The sequence below is a fragment of the Chenopodium album genome, chromosome 11, assembly GCF_948465745.1.
Source record: "Chenopodium album chromosome 11, dcCheAlbu1.1, whole genome shotgun sequence".
In the NCBI taxonomy this organism is placed as follows: Eukaryota; Viridiplantae; Streptophyta; class Magnoliopsida; order Caryophyllales; family Amaranthaceae; genus Chenopodium; species Chenopodium album.
Window position 1 is genome coordinate 45,070,874 of NC_137844.1, and position 19,662 is coordinate 45,090,535.

General features: G+C 33.1%; 2 long non-coding RNA genes and 1 pseudogene across 4 annotated transcripts; all 3 read left to right on the forward strand.

Annotated features, from left to right (window-relative positions):
• Nucleotides 1-206: 206 nt before the first annotated feature.
• Nucleotides 207-962, forward strand: LOC145566686 (protein LEAD-SENSITIVE 1 pseudogene; annotated as a pseudogene).
• Nucleotides 963-5,131: 4,169 nt separating this feature from the next.
• On the forward strand, nucleotides 5,132-9,498 carry LOC145568945 (uncharacterized). Of its 3 annotated transcripts, none has more exons than XR_014096021.1 (5): nucleotides 5,132-5,272; nucleotides 6,160-6,269; nucleotides 7,205-7,511; nucleotides 8,356-8,448; nucleotides 9,251-9,498. It is a non-coding gene; the product is annotated as an uncharacterized LOC145568945 (long non-coding RNA). The 3 variants fall into 3 exon arrangements; XR_014096022.1 differs by having other exon boundaries at nucleotides 6,174-6,269; nucleotides 8,356-8,505; XR_014096020.1 differs by having other exon boundaries at nucleotides 6,174-6,269.
• Nucleotides 9,499-14,614: 5,116 nt separating this feature from the next.
• On the forward strand, nucleotides 14,615-16,903 carry LOC145568946 (uncharacterized). The gene is made up of 3 exons (XR_014096023.1): nucleotides 14,615-14,916; nucleotides 15,761-15,853; nucleotides 16,656-16,903. It is a non-coding gene; the product is annotated as an uncharacterized LOC145568946 (long non-coding RNA).
• Nucleotides 16,904-19,662: the final 2,759 nt, after the last annotated feature.

A 19,662-nucleotide genomic window follows, 5' to 3' on the forward strand; every position in this document is an offset into this window, starting at 1 on the left:
TTTGGGGCCTAGTGTAATATTTTATTTTTTTATTTGTTTTTTAAATGGCTTGCGTGTGTCAAGAAGTGGTCCTTAATTATGTGCTTTGAATTTTTAAGGTGCCATAACTTCAAGGTCATGCCATCTTGTAACGGTCTTTGAAATCTATTTACTTCACTCTTATTAGTAGAGATTTTGACTTCTAATACTTATTCCTCTTACTAATCAATGTAGGTATCTTTGTTGGGGATAATAAAGTGATCCACTTCACTAGGCGTGGTCAAGAAGTAGGAACAGGGACTGTTTTGGATGTTCTGTTTGTAAGCTTAGGACCTACTCGATCCCATGTACCATGCCCTACTTGTATTCCTCCCGAAGAAGGCCATGGGGTTGTCTCATCTTGTTTAGATTGCTCCCTCACCAGTGGCATCTTGTATCGTTTTGAATACGATGTCAAAGCCACCCTTTTTGTTGCTAAAATGCGTGGCGGGACATGCACTCTCGCTGCATCAGATCCCGATGAAATTGTGGTGCATCGAGCAAAATACCTACTTGACAACGGCTTTGGCTTTTACAATGTCTTCAAGAATAACTGTGAGGATTTTGCTATATATTGCAAAACAGGGCTTGTAGTCATTGACCAAGTGACGATGGGCCAAAGCGGGCAAGCAGTGTCACTTATTGGGGGCCCACTCGCAGCTGTTCTTTCAACACCATTACGTTTTCTAACTGCCAGCCCCTATGGAATGGCTGCAATGGCCGTGGGTGTATACTGCACAAGCAGAGTTGCAGCTGATATTGGCATGAGGAAGGATGTCATGAAGTTGGAGGTTGAGGACCTAACGACACGGCTAGCAATTGGTGCTCTTCAGGTACTAAACCCACAACTTCCAGCTCATAGTGTTTCGGAGTGCAACATCTTGATCGCTATTGATTTGCTGGATATCAGCTCAGTTGGCGTCATTCATAATTATTATAAGTGATGACATTTTGTTATATTTGTGGACTCTGTCTAGTTTGTTTAATGAAAATAGAGATATGCTACACTTTTACCTGATGTGGACGATTCATTTGGTTTTCCTGTGATTTTTGTTGAAATAAGTCACAATCCATGAATGTTGTATCGCCTTCAATATTAATACAATGTACAAAAGACTACAAAGAATGTTAAAATGTTAACAAATTCAAATCTACAATTATTACATAATCACACCCTCGCAATCAAAATGGGAGGAAGGTAAAATAAATTCAAATAAATAACTCGAACTTGTTCATAGTGTAGAGATTTAGCGGAAATTGATTTTGGCACACCCTTAATTAATTTTGGCATACCCCTATGTGAGAAGAGCATAAAAAATTGTGCTCTTACATAGAGATGTGTCAAAATCAATCAAGGATTTGGCAAAATCAGTTCCCAGATTCAGCTAATAGTGCACGTGTTTCATTATGCTGCCATGATCATTTCATGATAAGGACTTTCAAAAGTTAAAATTAGTGGGCAACAATGCAATATAGGCTTTAATAAAGCTAATGTTCTCAAAGTATTTCTGCCTTAGAAAGTGTTGACAGTTCACAATTTAGAAGTAATATCTTTAGATTATGTTTCAATTTATTTTTAGCTATTAGCAGTGTAGCATATAATGCTACTTACTAAGGGCTTGTTTAGTTCACTTTATTTTTACTTATTTCAGGAAAAAAAAATCAAATCAGAAAAAATAAGTTCAGATCAGATCATCATTTTATGTGCGGTTTTTTATCACTAAATATCTTTAATCTAGTAATGAAAAAAAATCTGAAAATCACAAATATTAATAAAATACACATTATTACGAATCTTACTAGACCCCACTTGATATACTTTTTTCGTATAGATTATCGTATATTTAGTGTCAAAGTTTGGAGAAATCTAACATTCAGATCAGACCTGATCAGACCAGACCATATCAGATCAAATAAGTTCAGATAAGCAAATATTAGGCGAACTAAACAGGGTCTAACTAGGTGTCTTATCTTTCAAAGTTCAATTCATCCAACGTTGTTTGCTTGTTTCCTTTGTTTCATTACTTTTGTTCAAATTGTGAATTTTTTTTTTTTTAAATGATTAGTATCAAGGGTAGGGTTGTTCATCGATCCAAGACCGGACTGATCCGAATTGGACCGAAGATCGAAAATTAGAATTTCAAAAATCGAAGACCGGACCGATTAAGTTGGTACCGAACCCGGACCGGACCGAAAGAATCGTCCAAAATCCGGACCGGACCGCTTTGGACCGATTTAAGAATTTTTAAAAGAAAAATCTAAATTTTTAATAAAGTTATGGAAAACACGAAAAAAAGTAAAGGAAAAACTATATTTAAACGTCTTTTATTGTATATTTAGTACAAAAAAGCTTATAAAATTAAAGTTTTCTAAGCTTATTAATGATAATTTTAATCATTATTTAAGGTTTCACGTATAGTATATTTTTAATTAAAAAATCGGTCCGCTTCAAGACCGGTTTTTATAGGGGTTTGGACCGGACCAAATACCGGAAAATTAAATTTCAAGACCGGACCAATTAATTCAGTCCGGTCAGGTCCGTGGTCAGTCCGGGGTGGTCCGGTCCATTTTTTCGGTCCGAATCGATTTATGAACACCTCTAATCAAGGGTTATACTATGTAGTCCTTAGGGCTAAGACTAAGCATTTAGTATATTTTCTAATTTGGTATTAATTTAGGGGTGTATGACAAAATCACATGCAAATTAGTGTAATTAATGTTACATTTTCATTTGTTTTTTTTTTCATTTTTAATTCCTTATATATGTAGCCCTAAAGGCTATGTGTAGCATTTTCCTAGTATCAAAGCCAAATAAGTAAATCATATTGTTTTTTTTAATTAGCAAAGAGATCGAGCATATATTAGGGTAGTCATGATTTACTGAACTAAATTAAACTGATTGGAACTGAACTGAACTAAATTGAATTGAACTAAATATTTTATGAAAGAAGGAAATTAGGAACATAATTGAACTAAACTGATTGAAGCTGAAGTGAAGTGAACTGAACTGAAAATAAGCTGAAGAGAACATGTCCTCATTTATAAACGCGTATATGTTAAACTCCAATCTTGATTTAGGGTAAACTCCGTATAGATTGGACACCAAGCTATAGAAGAAAGAAAACCTCTTGAACATATTTTACATACTATGTACATTTTTTCAATTAAACCCTAATAATACAACTGTAACAACTTGCCGCCTTAAAAGCTCACAAGGACATCCAGAGTCTCTTAAACTATTTAGGGGCTCAATGCTAATTATAAACATAGGCCCCTAAAAATAAAGTCATAATAAGTGCAATGTTAATTTATCATCCTAACAGTATATGTTAGTATAAATGTTAGTCAATGTGAGTGTACTATTTGAAGATAGTTAATGAACCTATGTGATGAGTATAAAAGAGTGGATCCTACCTTATTAAAAGTATTATTTATAGTGTTATGTCAACTATATCTCTAAAATGTTTATTTATATATATATTCCAATTTATGTACTACATTCGTTAAATATTATGTGCAACTTTGAAATATTTTATATCTCATAAATAATACCCCAAAGTTGCATATAACATTTAACGGAAGTAGTATGTGAATCACGTGTAATATTTTTTTTCCTTTTTATTTTTCCTATTTTTTATTATGAGTAAAAGTGTTTGAACAAATACGGAGTATAACATTTAAAATGTTTATTTATTTGCCCTCATTAATGTTAGTGGATTATATTATTAAACTCTTAAAAATAGTGTGCGGATATTTATACTTTTAAATTTTTTTTATTTACATATTTTCCCTCATTTATGTTACCAATAATTAAATTTATGACATAAAACCAAATTAAAAGAGATTCTTATATTATGGCTGGCTATGCACACGCATGCGTAAACCATATAAGGGTGAATTTAAAACAGATCCATGTATTGAGAAGATATATTGCTTATAAATAACACCGTATAAAGGTAGGAAACATCACGACAATAATCACCTAATAACTACTTCGTACTTGATTATCATCCCTGAGTAATTGAATCTTCCACGAACATTAAGCTTGAGCAGTTGAGCCTAAGCCTAATCTGGTACGGAGTAAAATACGTCTCTGTAATAACAAGCTAAGGTCTAAGAGTATTTTATTCACTTAATTTTTACTTATTAAAACAATATATTCCATACTTATTTAAACTTACTTTTTCTAAAATAAATAGAAATAAGGTAAACAAAACAAGACGTGCCTTTATGAAAATATATGTAAAATTGTAAATATGTAATGCGTAATACTCCCTCCGTTTTTAAATATTTGCTCTATTTTTCATTTTCGGCTGTTTTTGAATACTTGCTCAATTTTCTTATTTAGAAAGCTTTTATTATATTTAATTCAATTCTCTCACCTAGTAGATCCAACATATCATATTTTATTGATTTTATATTCTCTCTCCTTCAATTCTCTCAACAATTTTTGCTCTTTACAATTTTTTATTCTCCCAACTATCCCACTACCTCCATATTTTATTACTTTTTTCAATTTAATCTAAAACTCCGCGCATGGAGAAATGGAGCAACTATTTAAAAACGGATGGAGCATTATTTGCCAAATGATAAATTTATACATGTAATACTTCCTCATTTTAAAAAAAAAAAAGCATTATTTGTAATTTTATCTTTGTCAATTTGTTACTTTGGCTACTGGTATCTTTTATTATACTTTAGTGAAAAATGTAAAAAGTTGATACTTGAAAAGTAAATATCGGGACAAATCTAACTAGGTTTTGTGGCCTATGCATCATTTTAATTACTTATTCTTGTTAAAATCGTGTCAAACCATAATTCCGTTTGATTATTTTCATATATCTTTAATTTCGTAATTGTAAAAATAATAAAAAAAAAAAAAATTACAAGTACATTTTAAAAATAGACGTTGTGACAATCAGATAATCTATAACTCTTATAAAAGCCCCAAGCACCCTTACTATTTCACATTTACTGTTCCTTAACAATAGTGGATTTCCCTATTTGCCCTCCTCTCCTTGAACAAAGTTATCCAATTTTCCAGGGTATATTTGTCTTTCCTGCTGCCCAATTCCCCATTTCACTCTTTCCTGCTTTTGCTCCCATCCTCACATTTTTTTTATTTTTTATAGCTCCTCCTCTTCTGCTTTATTCCATCTTCCATCTCTCCCGTCGATTGAAATGCGCGTTGTGAATCCTTAGCTCATTGAAGCAGTTTCCGAGCTTTCCCTCAGCCATTGAAGCAGTTGCTCATGTAAGTAGCTTTTTTTCCTTTTTTTAATTGTTGTAATTATCAAATATCAATTTCACAATCTAAGCTTAATTATTAATATAATTGTCAGTTGGGCACCTAAATTTGCTTTCTTTCCACCTCCTCCGGCAAATAGTGTTGCTTTTTACTTGAAATCTTTATTATTATTATTATTTCTATTTTATCATTCGTTTTTAGAGTTTAATACTATAATTGCTTGTCTAGGTTGCTCTGTTTTTGGTTTGTTTTGTTTCTGGAGGGTTATGGATGGCAGGATGAGCATGTGGGATTGTGCCCATTGTGGGATTATAGAGATAGAGTTTTGTGTGGCAGGATTCCATCCATTTTTTAAAAATATTATCAAATATCAATGCAATCTATATACTTGTCAATGTAATCAATATAGGTGGAACATTGCACTAATAGTTATAATTAGTGAATTTATAATAGTTTATACGAATGCTTTCCGAATTTCGATATTTTACAGAAAGATTTAATTTGGTTTGGTTAGCCTTGATAATTGAGTTCGTTTAGGATTTTTCTAAGGTGGATTAATGAACAATAATTACTAAAATTACTACTCCGTATATTGTATGAGTGAACCGAAACAAATTTCATGTGATTTGAGACCTATAACTCTATAAGGCATTAAGGCTACCCCCCGTTTTTTTTTAAATTTTGGTGTTTAATTAAGAGAGTTGATTTGAGGGGTGATTCAAGCAAACTATGCAGGTTACATTGGAGATTCCTTTTAAAAAAAAAAAAAAAAAGGTTACATGGGAGTCCTGGAAAACCCCATTTGTTTTTCTTAATTATTTCTTTCATTGTCTTTGGTTTTCTCTGTTTGGAGAAAAGCATCTATAGGCTAACTAAAATAAGAATTCTTATAGTGCAACATCTACAGGTTCAAACTCACTTACAAACTTCTTGATATGGTGCCCGAGCTTCAACTTGCATTTTGTGGTTGGAGGAAGATAAACCATTTTGATTAAATTGTGAGGTATGTAATTTTAATTACATTATCCATCTATTTGTATAATTCATAGACAACTTTAATCCTTGAGACGAAGCATGTTTTATTATCTACAATTATTTTAAAAGTTTATATTGAGACAAATATTACAAGTCTTATATAACTTGTTTTCCTTGTGTATTAATCACATAAGTTAGTCAAAGAGAAGCGTATAAATAGTGGGAAAGTACAATTTTGCATATTTTGCTAACTTTTTGAATTTTGATGATAAAAACGTTAGGATCATAGGTTTGGGCATGTATTGAATTAACTTTTAATCTTCTGAATTGTTGATTTGCTGAATTATTGATGTCATGGGTTTAGCTTCTGCTAATGGCATTTGGCAGAATTGGATTTAAATATGTATGGAAGCCATCAATGAGTGATTTGTTATCTATGAGACTGTGAGGTCTTTCAAAACTGATTTTTATGGAGCATTTTTCAGAATTTTGAATGAAAATTGAATATTTGTTTGGGTTTTGTGAAATTCCTGTCATTTCCTCCGAGATCTCCCATTGAGCATGAAAATTTTGGTTTCTCATTTGTTAATTTTTTATTGGTAAAATTGCCTTACAGTTCTTTTTCATTACCTTTTCATGCATTTTCTTGGTTACACTAATGCAGTAATGGAATTTAGGATTCTCCCAAGTTTGTAATACTTATAAGGAATTAAATTCAATCCGAGTATATGTCGAATCACACATAATTGCTCAAAGGCTCAATCTTTATGAAAGTGAGTTCAATCTTGATGGTTTATATTCTATGTGAACACTAGCTTAGCTATTGAAAGACTATGTAGGTCAATGTTTTATCTTTATAAAGTTTCACAATGTGTAATGTATGCTTAATTGTGGGGACCTGTTATCTGTTTTTAAATATTTTTATCCAACTTGCTATGTTGAGTCTCTCTTGTTTCAATGCAGGATGGTTTAACTACAGAGGAGATTACTTGTAATCAGCCTCAGGAGGCATCAAAATGCAGGTCAATTTTTATTGTGTTGGCAATGCGTTAACTAATGATGGGAATTTTGTGAGTGAATTCATGAACCAGCCCAAAAAAGCCGAAGGTGACTCTCAAGATGACTCGAGCTCAAATTCTGATAGTTGACTGATACTATTCGAGTGGTAAATTCTGATTCGATAAGAAGCCTCGTAGTGCTAATCAAGTTGCTGCTAAAGCTATGCAGCTAAGGTTCAAAAGGAAAACATGCAGAAGCTGAGAAACTTCTGGTGAGATTCTTTGACATTTTTATATCTTTAATCTCAGTGGTGTATCCTCCCTCCCAAAAAAAAAATTAATTCATTTGAAATAAAAGGTAAACAGTGATGATTTGGGTTAATTGGCTTGTTAAATGGTTTCTCAGAGATTAATTTAAGTTGGTAAACTAATCTAGATGTAGTTCTTGCCTTGGGTTATATCGCAGTTGGGAATCATTTGTCATTGTTTTAATCAACTTTGATGGTCTCCTTTTAAGTTAAATATTTTAAAATTGTATCGATTGGTTACTGCAGTTTTGCGGTATTTGATTTCTCTCAGAAGATCATTTCTGATGTTATTGTTTTGTTGATGTCATTTTACAATATTTTGTACTTTCTTTCTTTGCTGTTAGATTGAGCTTTAGAGTTTTAGTCTGGGAGATCCTAGAATGTCATATATTGAGCTCAGCAGATCATATTTAAGTTGATTTTTTCAATTTTGTATCAAGTTACATAATTACATGTATACCATATGAGATTCTATTTGGCTTTAGTGATTGGTAATTTTTGTGGGTGTTATTTGAACAATAAAGTTACTTAAACCATCATGAATTATTTTGTTTATTAGTGATAGAAGCAAATAGTGTTTCCTTTGCCAATTTAGTGTGTGTCTTGTACTGCATCTTTCCCTTCTTACATTCAGCTCCAGTATTGTATTATGAATTAGGCACCATTAGTGCATGCTTCCTATACGGCTATGTGCACTCCCGGCAACTGCCAGGCTTAACTTAATACCCCTCCCTTTGAAAATAATACTCGATGGTAGATTCTTGAAGTTCTGATTTTAATTGATACTTGATATATTCCTTCTCTGCAGGTTTTGGATGAAGCGGATTGTATGCTTGACATTATGGGGTTTGAACAAGATGTTCGTTCCATTTTCTTTTTCTAGAACTCTGCGAATATGATGGTAAAAAGAATTAGAAGCATCAAGTTTATTATAACCAAACATATCTTTTGTTCATAGGTATTTTAACACTGGGTATAAATGTTTGCCTCTGATTTGGATATATCTGCATTTTTCTTTTTGTTTTCCCTTCATTCTTTTTGCCCAATGTTCTAACTTTTGGTGGAAAGAGCACAAGGTAAAATAAATGATTATCTATGATTAGAGTCCTTTGACAAATTTAGCAGCATGTAGTATTGACTGTGCTGGCACTATTATAAATAAATAATGCTTATATGAAATCATCGACTTGGAATAGCCTTGCAGTTTGCAGTTAGTGAATTTCTTTCAGATTCGTCATTCATTGTTTTTTCCAAACTCGAATTCGAGCAATCTTTGCATTTTATTGTAGAAATAAGGGATTTTAGATTTACTCATATCAGATATAAATAAGTTACTAAAGACTGATTGCAATATTTACACTAAAAATTATTTGGCTTAATACATGTTCATCATTGGTTATGTTAAACTGATATTTTGACCTGCTACTTAATGCATGTGTTTATGCTTTTCTGATTTTGTAGGATTTTGCTACTTTATATTTTGATTAGAGATTATATAATTAATGTGGGCATTCAAATAAATAATCTGTTCTGATTATGGGTTTCTCCTTTATAATGTTAGCTGACATTTTGAAGTAAAATAAAGTAAAAAATTCAGGCATGAGATTTGATCCCGGAGTGAGGACAGTTGATTTCGATAGGTTTATAGCCAAGTATGAGAATGGTCATACTTCTTATTGTTGGTCTACTTTGATTAATTTCAGGGCAAATGAGGAGGAGATCAAGGAGGCTCTTTACCGAACTCAACCTCAAAAAATTCTGAAAATCCGAAAAGTTCAGGCTCTTCACTCTTTTGTGGGGTGTGCTGCTGAACATCAATTTCATTTATGCTTTGTATCAAATCTTATAATTTATAGCTTTTATAATTTATAGCTTAAGTAGCAATTACATTTGAGTGGACATGTGGACATGTGCATATATATATATATATATATATTGAATACCGCTCACATTATCAAGAATTACATGTTCGATGATTTTCAAATTTGTCACACTTATAAATACACATAACTTTATTATAAGTAAACAAATAAATTAATGATTAACATAAAACATAAGCTAATTAAATGATAAAAACTCCATCAAAAAAAAAGTGATAATAATCAATCAGAGTTCGTCAAATTGAGGGATTGCGCACCATTATTTATGATGATGCAAATTTGACATATACATTTTGCATGTATATTGCTTTTCCATTTGAGTTAAAAGTATCCTTTTAACAATTGATGCCCCAAGTGATTTATTTTAATTCATTTAAAGCAAAGCTCTTAAATTCGATTCTAATTCATAACAACTATTTTAATTCGTTTAAAGCAAGTTCTTAAATTCGATTTTTAATTCATAATATAACTATTTTTGTCACCAAAACGTTTAATACCCCATTAATTTTCGAATAAACAATTTTACAGTGACTTCTAACACCTTTGAAACCATGAGTAATTTATTGAAATTATTTAATTTGCTAATCAACACACACATATATTACATCAATTCATTAGCAAAACAATCTATTCCATCAAATTTCATCTTTGTTCAATAGTAACAGATTTACCTGACTCCGTTACCAAGACAAAATTAAATTAATCTACACATACATCAACGACTAATTACACATTAATTACCGAGTATAGATCACCAAATTAGGGGATTGCGCGCGTACCGATATAGATCACCAAATAAGGGGACAGCGTGCAGGCCAACAACTCATCTCTTTCCCTCCGTAACATTACTTATTTATTTACTTATAATAAAGTTATGTGTATTATTCCCATCATCATTACTTAATTTAGTTCAATACACTCTGAAATGCTACATATTTTTGCGAAGTTCGTATAATTTAAACATAATTATTTGACATTACGTTACAAACTGGTCCAATTTTAGTTGAAGCATTAGTTTTGTGCAGTTATTTATTAACTATAGTTAAAGCAAAGGAAAATCAACAATCAAAATGCGACCAATTACATTAACACATAAACAACGACTAATTACACACTTATCACCGAGACGAAATCACCAAATTGGGGGATCGCGCGCTACGCGCGCGGGCCAACAACTAGTATATCTAAAAATAGATATTGTCATATATCTACTGAGACCTCACTGGATAATGATTTTTCTAATTTACGGATATCAAGATATAATTAAGGTAAAGTTTTGTCAAATTGTACAATCAGATTAAATTAAATAAGATCAGAAAAATCTCCAAAAAAAAAAAAAATAAAATAAAATAAAATCCAAACCTCACCAAACTTTATGAAATTCAGACTAAAACATCTTATATTAAGCGAAGAGAACAAGGCCTATATCACACATGATTATGTTTCTTTACATATATTATACGGGTTTTTCACCATATGTTCCTGTGTTTTTTGTTTATTCACCATATACCCTTAAACTTTTTTAAATTTATCACATACACCCGAGTTTTCATAAAAATACATCATATACCCTTGATGACTAATGATTGTTAATGTCGTCAATCATTAGGGTTAATTATGAACCGAAATCACCCTAAATACATTCCCCTGCCCTCGAAATCACCCACATTCCTTTTTTCCACTCCCAAAACCACCTGAAATTTCCTTTTTCATCCTCAAAATCAATCATACGGTTATGGTTAAGGAAATTTAGAGTGGTTTTGGGGGCTGAAAAAAAGAGAGGAGTGGTTTTAGAATGAGGGGGAAAGATCTAAGGTGGTTTCGATATATAATTAACTAAATTCCAGTCATTTTATTTTCATAAGGGGTATATGATGAATTTGTGTAAAAACTTAGGGGTATATGGTGATTTAAAATAATTTCATGAATATATGGTGAATAAACAAAAAACTCAGAGTTATATGGTAAAAGAACCGTATATTATACGAGTATATAGCACAATGGATGTTCCATTACAATTAAAAAAAAAACACATAGCTAATTTAATTTAATTTGGAATTAAATTAATTAATTACTTTTCTCACTCTATCATTTCTCCCACATGGAAAGATGATTGAAGTTTTTGGGAACCTTTGCCTATATATACCAACCTTAGGAGTAGGGATTATTCACTTGAGTTGAATTTAATCCTCCAATAGGTGATAAAACCTTTAAGTTCGTAATACTCTAGTATTTTGGTCTAGCCCCGACTAAGCTCCGGGATAGGGGTCGTTCGGGTCGGGTCTCGAGGGTGTGAGACGTTGGAGGCTTACGCATTTGCGGGGCTCGATGCTTTCAAGTCCAAGCTCTAAGAAAGAGCAATGCACGCATCAAGGGTATGATCGTCTTTTCTTCTTAGTTAATTAATTATGTAGTAGTTAATTAATATGCATGTTTTAGTTGCTTTAATTTGTGTGCGGGTCTTGAGATGGGTTTTGTTTCGCGTGATACCAGACATCACAAAACGCAACATTTTCCTCTTATGAGCCCACACACAAACCCGCTACTTTTATTTTAATTATTATCATTTCTTCCCTCTTACATTCATTACTTTTCAATAAACTTTAAATATCATTCCTTTTCATTTAGTAGTACAATTTTGGAAAAATGGAAATAAATAATCCCTCCTTTGCCCGAACTAAAAAGAACAAACCCACCTTTTGATATTTACGAGGCAAACCCACCTTTGTATGCCATCTTTTTTTAATGAACCTCGACCTGTTGGTGACCAAATTTAGTAGGTTGTATGCCACGTGTTAAATCTTAATTGGTGCATTTTATTTTACTTTTAAAAAAAAACAAAAAAAAAACTTCGCCCACCACTAAACCAGCCAGCCGCCCTCCTTAACTTCCGAAAAATGGCTGGCCGGCACCTGTCCACCAGGGAAACCATGGACCTTAGCTGGTTTCGGCGGTTTTTAGGGTGTTAAAGGGAGATTTTGAGGTGGTTAGGGAGGTATGGTGGGGTCTTTTGGGGGGGGGTTAGGGAGATTGGGTGGTGTTTTTCGGTGCTGGGATGGAGGTTTCGGGGGTTTTCGGCAATTGTGATGGTTTTAAGGGCGGCGGTTGTGGTGGTTCATGGTGGTTTAGAAGGTAGGATTTATGTCAGGGGTGAATTCGGGGGTGGCTTTTGGATAAGGGAAATTCGGACCGCCGTTTTCGGGGGTTTAGGGTGGCAGCCAACCGGTTTTCACTGGGGCTAGGATAAGGGTTAGGGTTTCACGGTGGGTGGTTGGTGGTGGGTTTTTTTTTTACATATTTTTGTTTTTGTCTTTAACTTTTTTATTTGGACCAATTATTGAGTGACACATGGCTTTAAAAAAATAAAAATAAATCATTTTAACTTGTTTAAGAGCATCCACATCAGTGAGCATATTTTTGCTCATGAGCAAAATTAATGAGCATCATGAGCAAATATGGGTAAAAAGGTCCTACATCAATAAGCAACTTAGAAAATGCTCATAGGATGAGCAAATTTAACTATGAACAGTGTATGCGTGGGCCCCATTAATAAAGTAAATTGACGTCATTTTTTTGCTTTGCACACCCCTAAACAACGCATTTTGGGAAGAGGAGTCAACAACCCTCCATCAAAACGCGTCATTTTATTGGGGGAAAAGCAAAAAAAATATAAATGCACCCCAGCTGACAGGGGCGCATCAGATAGCAAGTGGGGCGTTGACACGCGTCCCTGTCAGCCCAACACCCAATCAAAAAATAAATACCGTTTTAAAACGGTAATAAATTTAAACGGCTATTTTAGCCGACTTAATTTAACAAAAAAAAAAATCATCAATGGTTATAAAATTTTTTTTTCTCTACAAATAGAGATCCATTTTGACATATTTTAATATACTTTCAAAAATCACAAAAATTCTCTATATTTATTTTACTCCCAATTCTAGTAATATTAAATTATATTTTCTAATATAAAGTTCTAAAAGGTTATTTTTTGTGTTTAGAAATTAATTTATTTTTAGTACTCTAATATTTTTAAAACGTTATTAACGATATTTTAATTATAATAACGGTGCATTTTTTTAAGTAATTATTATTGTTCTTATTTTATTATACAATTTAATGGATCCCAACAACCCTAATTAATATCAACTTTCTCAACATCTTTCTGATTTAGGTGATGATTTCATCACTAGTCCCAATTTTCAACTATTCCTAGAAAGGTTAGGAACCCGTCTTCGCAAAATTCTGATCATCAAAAAACACCTCCACAAATTCCTAATGAAAACACTTATATTGAACAACAAACTCCTCCCGATACTGTAGGGAGCAACTCTGAGTATGACGTGAGCCAAGAAGAAGTTGTTCCGGAGACACCAAATACCTTCCACTACCTCTAAGGTTTTCAATCAACCAACCACTCGCTAAAGCGAGTCGCATTTGGTCGGTTGCTGAGGATGAAGCTCTAATTGGGTTATAACCAAAAATAAGTGATGATGCCCTTGTTAGTATGAACCAAAAGGCATCCGATCTTTGGCGAAAAGTATATGCAGCTTACTATAATGCTCAATCGGAGAAGCCGCATATACTCCAGCCAAGACCTATGAAGAGTTTGGAGACACATTATATTGGAGAAGAATGGCAGCTGATATGCTACAGTGGACTAGTTGCTATGAGGAGGCGGGCAAACTTCCAGAAAGTGGAAGTGGTTACGACAAAAGCTGATCGAATTAAATATGCATCCAAGTTGTTTTTTATCTCCTTTAATCCAAAAAATAGCATTTCCCCATGCAGCGGAAATCGTTAATAAAGACTCGAAGTGGAGGACAAAGCAAAGATGAGGTCTGTCGAAGAAGGAAAGAAAGGGTTGTGGTGCTGATGACGAGGAAGATAGTGGTAGAAGTTGGAAGAGATCTAGGGCAGAGGGTGAGAATGACATCCAAATAAATGGATTTACGTCCGGAGGTCTACGACGACCTAATGGTGTTAAAAAAATGAAGGCTAAGAGTAAGGGCAAAGCAGTTGCTTCTGATAGTGCAATTTTGAGCATCGGTGAATAGATAAAGGCGTGTGTTGAGGTTAGAGAATGGGAGGCAAATTTACGACAACAACGGTTGGAACTGTTATCTGTTTTTAAATATTTTTATCCAACTTGCTATGTTGAGTCTCTCTTGTTTCAATGCAGGATGGTTTAACTACAGAGGAGATTACTTGTAATCAGCCTCAGGAGGCATCAAAATGCAGGTCAATTTTTATTGTGTTGGCAATGCGTTAACTAATGATGGGAATTTTGTGAGTGAATTCATGAACCAGCCCAAAAAAGCCGAAGGTGACTCTCAAGATGACTCGAGCTCAAATTCTGATAGTTGACTGATACTATTCGAGTGGTAAATTCTGATTCGATAAGAAGCCTCGTAGTGCTAATCAAGTTGCTGCTAAAGCTATGCAGCTAAGGTTCAAAAGGAAAACATGCAGAAGCTGAGAAACTTCTGGTGAGATTCTTTGACATTTTTATATCTTTAATCTCAGTGGTGTATCCTCCCTCCCAAAAAAAAAATTAATTCATTTGAAATAAAAGGTAAACAGTGATGATTTGGGTTAATTGGCTTGTTAAATGGTTTCTCAGAGATTAATTTAAGTTGGTAAACTAATCTAGATGTAGTTCTTGCCTTGGGTTATATCGCAGTTGGGAATCATTTGTCATTGTTTTAATCAACTTTGATGGTCTCCTTTTAAGTTAAATATTTTAAAATTGTATCGATTGGTTACTGCAGTTTTGCGGTATTTGATTTCTCTCAGAAGATCATTTCTGATGTTATTGTTTTGTTGATGTCATTTTACAATATTTTGTACTTTCTTTCTTTGCTGTTAGATTGAGCTTTAGAGTTTTAGTCTGGGAGATCCTAGAATGTCATATATTGAGCTCAGCAGATCATATTTAAGTTGATTTTTTCAATTTTGTATCAAGTTACATAATTACATGTATACCATATGAGATTCTATTTGGCTTTAGTGATTGGTAATTTTTGTGGGTGTTATTTGAACAATAAAGTTACTTAAACCATCATGAATTATTTTGTTTATTAGTGATAGAAGCAAATAGTGTTTCCTTTGCCAATTTAGTGTGTGTCTTGTACTGCATCTTTCCCTTCTTACATTCAGCTCCAGTATTGTATTATGAATTAGGCACCATTAGTGCATGCTTCCTATACGGCTATGTGCACTCCCGGCAACTGCCAGGCTTAACTTAATACCCCTCCCTTTGAAAATAATACTCGATGGTAGATTCTTGAAGTTCTGATTTTAATTGATACTTGATATATTCCTTCTCTGCAGGTTTTGGATGAAGCGGATTGTATGCTTGACATTATGGGGTTTGAACAAGATGTTCGTTCCATTTTCTTTTTCTAGAACTCTGCGAATATGATGGTAAAAAGAATTAGAAGCATCAAGTTTATTATAACCAAACATATCTTTTGTTCATAGGTATTTTAACACTGGGTATAAATGTTTGCCTCTGATTTGGATATATCTGCATTTTTCTTTTTGTTTTCCCTTCATTCTTTTTGCCCAATGTTCTAACTTTTGGTGGAAAGAGCACAAGGTAAAATAAATGATTATCTATGATTAGAGTCCTTTGACAAATTTAGCAGCATGTAGTATTGACTGTGCTGGCACTATTATAAATAAATAATGCTTATATGAAATCATCGACTTGGAATAGCCTTGCAGTTTGCAGTTAGTGAATTTCTTTCAGATTCGTCATTCATTGTTTTTTCCAAACTCGAATTCGAGCAATCTTTGCATTTTATTGTAGAAATAAGGGATTTTAGATTTACTCATATCAGATATAAATAAGTTACTAAAGACTGATTGCAATATTTACACTAAAAATTATTTGGCTTAATACATGTTCATCATTGGTTATGTTAAACTGATATTTTGACCTGCTACTTAATGCATGTGTTTATGCTTTTCTGATTTTGTAGGATTTTGCTACTTTATATTTTGATTAGAGATTATATAATTAATGTGGGCATTCAAATAAATAATCTGTTCTGATTATGGGTTTCTCCTTTATAATGTTAGCTGACATTTTGAAGTAAAATAAAGTAAAAAATTCAGGCATGAGATTTGATCCCGGAGTGAGGACAGTTGATTTCGATAGGTTTATAGCCAAGTATGAGAATGGTCATACTTCTTATTGTTGGTCTACTTTGATTAATTTCAGGGCAAATGAGGAGGAGATCAAGGAGGCTCTTTACCGAACTCAACCTCAAAAAATTCTGAAAATCCGAAAAGTTCAGGCTCTTCACTCTTTTGTGGGGTGTGCTGCTGAACATCAATTTCATTTATGCTTTGTATCAAATCTTATAATTTATAGCTTTTATAATTTATAGCTTAAGTAGCAATTACATTTGAGTGGACATGTGGACATGTGCATATATATATATATATATATATTGAATACCGCTCACATTATCAAGAATTACATGTTCGATGATTTTCAAATTTGTCACACTTATAAATACACATAACTTTATTATAAGTAAACAAATAAATTAATGATTAACATAAAACATAAGCTAATTAAATGATAAAAACTCCATCAAAAAAAAAGTGATAATAATCAATCAGAGTTCGTCAAATTGAGGGATTGCGCACCATTATTTATGATGATGCAAATTTGACATATACATTTTGCATGTATATTGCTTTTCCATTTGAGTTAAAAGTATCCTTTTAACAATTGATGCCCCAAGTGATTTATTTTAATTCATTTAAAGCAAAGCTCTTAAATTCGATTCTAATTCATAACAACTATTTTAATTCGTTTAAAGCAAGTTCTTAAATTCGATTTTTAATTCATAATATAACTATTTTTGTCACCAAAACGTTTAATACCCCATTAATTTTCGAATAAACAATTTTACAGTGACTTCTAACACCTTTGAAACCATGAGTAATTTATTGAAATTATTTAATTTGCTAATCAACACACACATATATTACATCAATTCATTAGCAAAACAATCTATTCCATCAAATTTCATCTTTGTTCAATAGTAACAGATTTACCTGACTCCGTTACCAAGACAAAATTAAATTAATCTACACATACATCAACGACTAATTACACATTAATTACCGAGTATAGATCACCAAATTAGGGGATTGCGCGCGTACCGATATAGATCACCAAATAAGGGGACAGCGTGCAGGCCAACAACTCATCTCTTTCCCTCCGTAACATTACTTATTTATTTACTTATAATAAAGTTATGTGTATTATTCCCATCATCATTACTTAATTTAGTTCAATACACTCTGAAATGCTACATATTTTTGCGAAGTTCGTATAATTTAAACATAATTATTTGACATTACGTTACAAACTGGTCCAATTTTAGTTGAAGCATTAGTTTTGTGCAGTTATTTATTAACTATAGTTAAAGCAAAGGAAAATCAACAATCAAAATGCGACCAATTACATTAACACATAAACAACGACTAATTACACACTTATCACCGAGACGAAATCACCAAATTGGGGGATCGCGCGCTACGCGCGCGGGCCAACAACTAGTATATCTAAAAATAGATATTGTCATATATCTACTGAGACCTCACTGGATAATGATTTTTCTAATTTACGGATATCAAGATATAATTAAGGTAAAGTTTTGTCAAATTGTACAATCAGATTAAATTAAATAAGATCAGAAAAATCTCCAAAAAAAAAAAAATAAAATAAAATAAAATCCAAACCTCACCAAACTTTATGAAATTCAGACTAAAACATCTTATATTAAGCGAAGAGAACAAGGCCTATATCACACATGATTATGTTTCTTTACATATATTATACGGGTTTTTCACCATATGTTCCTGTGTTTTTTGTTTATTCACCATATACCCTTAAACTTTTTTAAATTTATCACATACACCCGAGTTTTCATAAAAATACATCATATACCCTTGATGACTAATGATTGTTAATGTCGTCAATCATTAGGGTTAATTATGAACCGAAATCACCCTAAATACATTCCCCTGCCCTCGAAATCACCCACATTCCTTTTTTCCACTCCCAAAACCACCTGAAATTTCCTTTTTCATCCTCAAAATCAATCATACGGTTATGGTTAAGGAAATTTAGAGTGGTTTTGGGGGCTGAAAAAAAGAGAGGAGTGGTTTTAGAATGAGGGGGAAAGATCTAAGGTGGTTTCGATATATAATTAACTAAATTCCAGTCATTTTATTTTCATAAGGGGTATATGATGAATTTGTGTAAAAACTTAGGGGTATATGGTGATTTAAAATAATTTCATGAATATATGGTGAATAAACAAAAAACTCAGAGTTATATGGTAAAAGAACCGTATATTATACGAGTATATAGCACAATGGATGTTCCATTACAATTAAAAAAAAAACACACAGTGGCCGTTAAGAGCACGTAAATTAGTAGAGAAAGCAATAACTTCTGGAAAGAAACAGGATGTGGACGTCAAATGATGAGAACAAGTGGCAATATTAATACATAAATGATCCTAATAACGCCACTTATTGCTCGAGTTATCCAAAGAATCCGTCAAAATTAATTTGTAGGGTAATTAGGAGTAGAGCTGTCAATTCGGGTAAACGGGTTGGATTTGGGTCGGGTAAGAGTGGGTCGGATCAACTTGGGTCGGGTCAATTCGGGTTAATGCCGTAACCTATGCGAGTCGGGTTCGGGTTGGGTCATGCTTGAGTCGGGTCACGTCAGGTCATACGTCTTATGGGTTTGGGTCGGGTTTAGGTCAGGTTAATAACAGGTCGGGTTACATTTGGGTCGGGTGAACAATTGGTCGGGTTTAATTCGGGTTTGCACGGTTTAAAACGGGTGAGGGTAATTTTCGGGTTCGAGTCAGGTTCGGTTCAAGTCAATAATTTGCGGATTAGAATCGGGTCGGGTCATTCTCGGGTTTGAGTCGGGTTTTGTTCAAGTCAATAATTTGCGGGTTATAATCAGGTCGGGTCATTTTAAGTCGGGTCATTCTCGGGTTCAAGTCGGGTTTGGTTCAAGTCAATAATTTGCGGGTTATAATCAGGTTGGGTCATTTCCAAGTCGGGTCATTCTTGGGTTCAAGTCAGGCTATGTTCAAGTCAATAATTTGCGGGTTACAATCAGGTCGGGTCATTTCCAAGTCGGGTCATATTCGGGTTCAACTAACTATAAATAGATAATTATCATT